The sequence below is a fragment of the Sapajus apella genome, unplaced genomic scaffold (genome assembly GCF_009761245.1).
Source record: "Sapajus apella isolate SASKATOON/1434 unplaced genomic scaffold, GSC_monkey_1.0 scaffold190, whole genome shotgun sequence".
Classification (NCBI taxonomy): domain Eukaryota; kingdom Metazoa; phylum Chordata; class Mammalia; order Primates; family Cebidae; genus Sapajus; species Sapajus apella.
The window spans coordinates 455,411-464,069 of NW_022437130.1; the positions used below are offsets into that span (position 1 = coordinate 455,411).

Below are 8,659 nucleotides of genomic sequence, written 5' to 3' on the forward strand. Positions count from 1 at the left end.
ACACAAAGGGAGTCACTAAGAGAGGAAAGGAGGAACAAAAAAGTTACAAGATCCATAAAACAACTAAAAAATCAATACCAAGTCCTTCCCTCTAAATAATTACTTTAAATCTAAACAAATTAAACTTTAAAAGATGTAGATTGGGCTGGGTGCAGTAGCTCATGCCTGTAATATCAGCACTTTGGGAGGCCAAGGCAGGAGTATTGCTTGAGCCCAGGAGTTCGAGGCCAGCCCTGGCAACATAGTGAGACCCCCATCTCTATAAAAAATTTTTTTAAATTACCCAGGTGTGGTGGTGCATACCTGTAGCCCCAGCTACTGGGGAGGCTGAGGTGTGAAGATTGCTTGAGCCTGAGAGGATCGGGCTGCAGTGAGCCATGGTCTCACCACTGCACTCCAGCCTGGGCAACAGATCAAGAGCCTGTCTCAAAAATATATATATATATACATATATATATTTGCCAAACGGATTCAAAAACAGGATCCAATTATATGCTGTCTACAAGAAACTCACTTTAGATCTGAAAATACAATAGGCTAAAGTTAAAGGATAGAAAAACATTTCATACAAATGGTAATCAAAAGTCGACAAGAATTGCTCCACCAATATCCGACAAAAGAGACTTCAAATCAAAAACTGTTATAGGAGACAAAGAAATACACTGTATAATGGTAAAAGGGTCAATTTCTCAAAAATATGTGATAACAAAAAATATTTATATACCAAACCAGAGAGCTCCTAAACATATAAAGCAAACTGACAGAACTGAAGGGAGATAGACAGAAATACAGTCATAGTAGGAGATTGCCATACTTCACATTCAAAAATGGAGAGAATAACTAAGCAGAAGATCAATAATGAGATAGAAGACTGAAACATTTTAGACCAATTGGACCTAACAATCATAAACAGAACATTCCACCCAACAACAGCAGAATATACAATCGTCTCAAGTATGCAGGAAACATTTTCCAGGAAAGACAACATATAAGGTCACAAAACAACTCTTAACAAATTCAAGAAGGTTAAAATTACACAAAATATCTTTTTTTGATCACAATGAAATGAAACTAGAAATCAAAAGCACGAGGAAAATTGGAAACTCCACAAATACGTGTAAATAAAATAACACACTCTTGAACAGCCGGTAGGTCAAAGAAGAGGCCACAATGGGATTAGAAAATACGTTCGGACAAGTGAAAATGAAAATACAACATACCAAAACTTATGGGCTACAGCAATAGCAGTGCTAACAAGGAAGTTGATAGCTATAAACGTCTTCTATTAAAAAGAAGAAATATCTCAAATAAACAGCCTAACTTTACATCTCAAGAAGGCAGAAAAAGAACAAACTAAAGCTAAAGCTAACAGAAGAAAGGAAATAAAGATTAGAGTAAAAATGATTAAAATAGAGAATAGAAATAAAATCAATGAAGCCAGATTGGGTTTCAAAAAAAAAAAAAATCAACAAAATGGACAACCACTTAGCTAAATTAAGAAAGAAAGAGAGATGACTCAACTAACTAAAATCAGGAAGGACATGACAACTGATGCCACAGAAATAAAAAGGATCATAAGAGAATACTAAGAACAATTGTATTTCCACAAAGTATATAACCTAAAAGAAATGAACACATTTCTAGAAAAAAACAACCTACCAAGACTGAACCATGAAGAAATGAAAAGTCTGAACAGACCAATAACAAGTAAGGAAATTGAATCAATAATCAAAAACCTTCCAACAAAGAAAAGTCCAGGAGCAGATGGTTTCACTGGAGAATTCTACCAAACATTAAAAATGAATGACTAAAGTCTTTGTTATTTCTCAGCAGCATCCACAAGGGTCTTGAAATCAACGATTCACCTAATTTGCATAACCAAAAATGCCTAGAAATAAGCCAGATCACAAATGAATCTTGTCCCATGTCATGGCTTTCCTTCCTTCCCCAGCAGCACCCCCATCTCTAAGGAACACCAGGCAAAGTTCAGACCAGACCTTCTAGGCTTGTCATCGGGAAAGCTAAGGATTACGTCCACAGCACACAGCGGCACTCAGTAAATTTGTCAAATGAGTATTCTGCTCCCACTTTTTGACAAAGCCCCTTGAAAATGCCCACGTCTTGCATGGAAGAATAAAAATAGCCTGAGGAAAATAGAAATCTTTGCCTAATCACTAGGATATAGAACCCCTTCTCTACATCAATATAAAGGCAAAATCAATATAGAATTTACAGATTTACACACTTAAAATAAAAAATATCTATATGTCATAAAGTGTCATAAACTAAAGGCAAACTGTCAAAATATGGATTTCATGTTAGCAACACAATTATCAGAAAAAGACATATATGAGATATTCTTAATATGTATACAATGAAAGCCAAAACATAAAAGACAAAACACTAATACAGAAATGATCAGAGGACATGGGTGAGTGGGTCACAAATCATAGAATGGCCAACAAATACTGGCAGTAAATGAACATCAAAGCAAATGTGTGACATAATCTTTCACTTAAACTGGCAAAGAATATTTTTAAATCTAATAGTGACCATTCAGAAGATGGGCACTGTTCAGCATTAATGACTGTAATATGTGAAGACCAGCTGATTGGCTGCAACAAGGCTGCAAAAATGTGCACATCTTTTGACCTAACAAGGCTAATTCTAGGAATTTATTCTAAAGATGCAGTAATAGATGTTGCTAAGACTTACCTGTTGTGTCATTTTCATCAGTAAAATATTCTAAGAACAGAATATATGTCCGTTGCTCATTATCATATCCCCAGCTCCTCATGCAAGGCCTGCGCCTGATAGATATTTCATAAACTGACCTGTGAATGAACATAAATGTTCAATATTTGGAAATTGTGGTCACAAATTGTAATACAGCCTCATGATGAACTATCTTCAGTCGTTAAAATAGATACAATAAAGGAATATCTAAGGCCAGGAAAACAGAAGGCTCAGTCTACCCTTCTCATTTCTTCCACGCCATTGCTGTACGTGGATTGGTAATGCTTCCTCTGCCAGTCCCAGTTCCTATGAGGCCACCTCCTCACTACTGTGGTAGTTACACTGGACTTGGGATCTAAATGTTTTATTAACCAGTAAAAATTAATAAAAATAAATGAACAAGAACTGCTTTCATGGTATTAAAAAGATAACTATAAAATAAAACAAGGCGGAGACCCCTGAGTCACCACTGCCACCTGTGCCTGGCCTACCTCGACCCTCCTGGCTGCACGCTCCACTCGCCCCCTCAATGCCAGTGGACCTCAACAAGTGGTCTGGCCCTTGAGCCTGCAGGAAGTGGATGAGCAGCTGCAGCACCCGCTGCACATCACCTATGCTGGGGCAGAGATGCATGAGCTGGGCAAAGTGCTGATGTCCACCCAGGTTAAGAACAGACCCACCAGCGTTTTGTGGGGTGCTCTTGATTCGGAGAAACTCTGCACCTTGGTCCTGACACATTCAGGCGGTCCCGACACACTCAGGCGGTCCCAGAAGAAAGAATCCCAAATATAGGGAATGGTATTATTTCCTCGTGGTCAACATGAAGGGCAATTACATCAGCAGAGGCACAGTCTTCTCCAATTACCTGGGCTCAGGGTCTCCGAAGACCTGAGGCCTCCACTGCTATGTCTGGCTAGTTTACCAGCAGGACTGGTTGCTGAAGTCTGAAGAGTCCATCCTCAGCAACTGATCTGGAGACCACTGTGGCAATTTCAAGGTGATGTCCTTCTGTGAAAAATATGAGCTCCGGGCCCTGGTGGCCGGTACATCTTACCAGGCTGAATGGGATGATTAAGTGCCTAAACTGTACAAGCAACTGTCTGGGAAGTAGGGGGAAGTTTGGGGACCTGAACTGTCCTAGAGGTCCCAAGCCATGTTCCCCACGTCAGTGTTGCGTGTAGATTTCTCCTCTTCCCGCTCCCCTTTGCACAGCCAAGACCTGAGCAGTCAGATGGTGGTTTCAGGTGACTTTTCCTGCTGCCTGTCCTTTATAATTCTAGTCACTCACTCACTTTGGTTTATGTTCTGATCAAATTTGAACTCCATTTGGAAGATATTTTGGATGACTGTGATGGAGTCATCAAATTGTTAATATAAAAATAGCAAACCAGAATTTAAAGGAAGAAAAATTGCGGGGAAAAAAGACCAGTTCTACAGTAATAGAGCAAAGCGTCAAAGTTTCTTTAATGAAGGTTAAGAAAAAAAAAAAAAATTGGTTGTCTCTGCCTTTGTGATCCTGAGTCCAGAATTGTACACAGTATGTTTTTATGGTGCTATCATTCACCTCGACAACAAGATGCTGGCACTGAGGCTAAACCCCAAAATGGCACACCTCAGATGCCTCAATAGGTGTCAGTATCTCGCTCTGGTCCCTTTAAAGAGTATTCTTGGAAAAAGCAGCAGACAGAGTGGCTTTGTTGTTGGAGCATGACCATCTAGATTCACAGCAGTGCCAGCTGACAGCTTATCAGGAATCCTTAAATCTGTGTCTGTTAAATTGATCATTCTTCATGGGGGTAAGAAAAGCTGGTCTGGAGTTGCTGAATGTTGCAGTAATTCCACTGTTTGCTTATAGATGAATAAAAATAGAAATCTTGAATGAAAAAAATAAAATAGAGTGTGAAGGAGAAAAAGAATTAATAAAGATAAAAGCAGATGTTAATTAATGAGAAAGCAACTAGTAGGCACAAAGGAGAAAAGGAATCAATAATTGTTTCTTTTGCAAAGATTAGTAAAACAGGTACATTTCTGGCAAGTTTGACAAGCAAGAGAGAAAGAGTGAGAAAGAGAATGAAAGTATGCAACATTAGGTATGAGAAAGTGACACAATTATAGCTGTAAATAGAATTAGCAATTAATTATTAATTAATTCCTGGTGGGTCTGCATAGTTACAGGCAAAAGATTGGGGTTTTTGGAGTTTCCATCTCTGCTCATATCTGTTCTTGAATGTTGTTCACTTTTTCCATTAGATCCCACAGCGTATTATCCATAGTTGTTTTAAATTCCTTGTCTAATCATTCCAGAATTCCTTCATCTTTGAATCTGGTTCTGATGCTTTCTCTTCTGTCTCTTTAAATTTGTTTTTTTTGTTTGTTTGTTTTTTAGTGTGCCTTGTAATTTTTTGTTGAAAGCATGCCATGATATATTGGGTAAAAGGAACTGAGATTGATAGGCCTTTAGTGTAAGATTTGTATGCTCATTTGACGAAGAATTAGGCTGTGTTTACTATTTGCTGTAGCTGTCAGTGTAGAAGAATACAATTTCCTTGGATGTCTTTGATTTTGCCTCCCCTGTTTTACAAGAGCCCTACTGATGTGATGGTAAGGTGTGGGGGAGGGGAAGCTTTCTATAGTTCTGTAAAGGTCTCAGAATTTCAGTCAGTCCATGAACCTGAGCTGTGAACTTCACAAGTGCTTCTCAGCTGCTTTTCTCCCCCCATGCCCCTTTCATGAGTTAGGAAAGCTAGAAGGGGCTGGAATTGGGTATTTCCTTCTCCCAGTTAAACTCTGCTAAAACTCCAGTCTGTTAGGCTCTGGCAAGCAGTTTTCCTTAATGGCAGGACTTGTTAACAACAGAATGCTCTGGAGTACTTCAAAATAACTTTTCTCTGTCCCTTGTGTATTAGCCTGTTCTTAACATTGCTGTAAAGAAATACCTGAGACTAGGTAATTTATAAAGAAAAGAGAATTACTTCGTTCTTGGTTCTGCAGGCTGTACAGAAAGCACAGTGGCATTTGCTTCTGGGGAAGCTTTGACTCATGGCAGAAGGCAAGGTGGGGAGCAGACGTGTTACATGGCAGGAGCAGGAGCAAGAGAGAGAGCAAAGGGAGAGGTGCTACACACTTTTCAACAACCAGATCTCGTGAGAACTCTATCATAAGAATAGCGCCAAGAGGATGCTAATAAACCATTCATTCCTTAAGGATCCATCCCATGATCCAATCATCTCCCCCCAGACCCCACCTCCAACATTGTGAATTACAGTTCAACATGAGACTTGGGCAGGGACACAGACTCAAACTCTATCACCTAATGGGAGCAAAAGGGATTTATCTTCAGTCCCCACTGTGGGAACCTGATAGTTTGGAAGTAAAAGTCAATAAGTGTGCCCAGGTTCCCCCCAATACTGGGACCCCTGAAGTTTTTGACTTTTAAGCTCAGTCACGCTACCCTGAGCCTCCAGAAACTCATCAGTTACAGTTCAGGTTTTTCTACCCCAGTACTGGTTTCTGGAAAGGTTTCTGCTCATAGGTGTCAACCTTAAATAATGAGACTTAGAAAATATGATTAAATATAGAGTTTATTTGAGTGTAAAGTTTAAAGATGACAACTGAGAATCACAGGCTCGAAATAAATGAGTCAGAGTTCCAAAGTGGAGAAGTTAAGTCTTCCTCAATATAGGCCGAGACAGAGAGAGGTTCAGGAGGGTTACGACATTTTACATATAGCCAAGGCACACCTTACAGCGATTCGCTTGGTTAAAGATTGCTGCTTTCCAAGGAGGATTACTTATTACTCCATAAAAGTGGGTAATGAGCTCAAGTAGATCTTATCCCTGGTACCTTTTCAGTCTTTTCTAATTCTCTACAGTACAGGAATAATTAAAGGAGTTAATCCATAACTGGAGAAGCAGAAGTTGTAGCTGCATGCTTCATGACTCAAGCCATATAGTCTCATTTATCTCAAGGTTCAAATAATCTAAAGGCCAACAGTTTTATGTTTGAATTATTTAATTTCTGCTCCAGTAAGTTGTGATCCTCTGTACACACTGTCTTTCCAATTTTTGAGGCAGCTATTTGCCCTGTGGTCTCAGTTCTTTACGTGTCTAAGAAGAGTTGTTAATTTTCAGTTTGTGTTTTTTTTTCTAATTATTACAAGGATGGGCATGAAGACCAAGCTCCTTACATTTCAGACCAAAAGCCAGAAGTCCCCAAACATTTTAAAGTCTAAATACAGTTGATACTTTTCACAGAAAATATAAATGACGAAGAAGTAGTAGAAAGGGTAAATTGTTCAATAAATATGGATGGCATGAAAAACCCCTTTAACTTAAAAAGTATCTGTCACAAACCAACAACTTAGGACAAGTTGAATGATTAAACACTAGACACAAACATAAGCACCATCCATGATCTAAGATTCTAGAAATGCTTTAAAATCCTTGGGATCAATTAAATCTCAATTTTAAAAAGATGAGGTTTTTTTCAGATTTCTCAAAACAATGTCATATATATATTATACCTTGGAAAACAATCCCAGTCTGGGAGAGCAGTTCATAATCAAGCAAATTACTGTCTCAGCCACCAAATGCACTTGCCCCAAGTTGTATACTTAAAGAGTACAAATAGCCCACATTGGTTCAGGTCAGGTTTTGTTACCCAAAGAGTTTGCCACAGACCTTAGATTTCAGAGTTTTTTGGCATTTGGGAATTGCAGATGACATGTTGAAAACCTATACTATCAATCAAAGTTGTTCATAAAATTCTAGACAATGCAATAGGATAAAGAAATGAGCTTAAAAACATTGGAAAGAAAAGAGACAAAATTGTCATTATGTTAATTGTACATTTCCAAAAAATAAGAAAGTACAGAACACTAGATTTTAGAGTGTTTTTAAAATTCAATATTTTTTATGTACATACATATAACATATGTGTGTGAACATGTGTGTATGTTTGTGCCTGTACATAAGAACAGGTAACACCCTTCTTTTCACCCAGATAGAGACTAAGGAGAGAGAGGAACAGTTCTTGGCAAATAATTTAATTCAGTCTTTTCTAGACTGTGCATTTCTAAAGCTCCGATTGTGTTGCTAAGGGAGCAGCGTTTAAAGCAGGTTTGTGACTGCTTTCTTACCCTGCTAAGCCTGAAAGGGAAGCAGAAAATGAACAAAGGACTAAATACCACTTTGGATAATGATGTGATTTACTGATTCTATGGGAGGAAGTGCATTCTTTCTAATTTAGAGGCAGCTAGGAGACATTTTCTTCCTTGCCATGGCAAGAACTAATGTGTGTCCTTAAGAAAGACATGTTTGTGCTTGAGTCAACAGACACTCTGTACCATGCACAGATTAATTTATAAATGGACTAAACACTTAAACATGAAACATCAATAAAATTATTTCAGTAAGATATAGAATAGTAGTCCTAAAACCTTGGAATAGAAAGTGTTTTCATTCTCAGATGTCCTAAAGAAACAATTTCACTGATTTAACCATGTAAAAATACATAACTATTATGGTTTAAAAAAAAAAAAACACCAAAAATCTTAAAAGAGGAAGTCACTGGTAAAAAGTATTGACAACTAAAATGATCACAGAGGGTGTAATGTTTGAATTGTGCTCCTCAAAAAATATCTGTTGCACTCCTAACCCCAGTATCTCAGAATGTGACCTTATTTGGATCTTTTCAGAAGTAATTAAGTGCCTCATATGAGGTATTAGGGTGGGCCCTGATCCAGTATGACTGGTGTATTTGAGTATTTGAAGGGGGAGAATGCTTGATGCCAGAGATAGAAGGAGGCCAGAAAGAAATTATAAATTTACAATGCGCAGCAAACACCATCTTCCAGGGATAATTCTGGGAATATGGTAACCTGAGCCCAGCTCCATTTCCTTCATTCCCACATGTACTTTTCTAG

The 8,659-nt window shown here is 38.3% G+C and overlaps 1 pseudogene; it reads left to right on the forward strand.

Annotated features, from left to right (window-relative positions):
- Positions 1-3,265: 3,265 nt before the first annotated feature.
- Positions 3,266-3,847, forward strand: LOC116543567 (annotated as a pseudogene).
- The last annotated feature ends 4,812 nt before the right edge of the window (positions 3,848-8,659 follow it).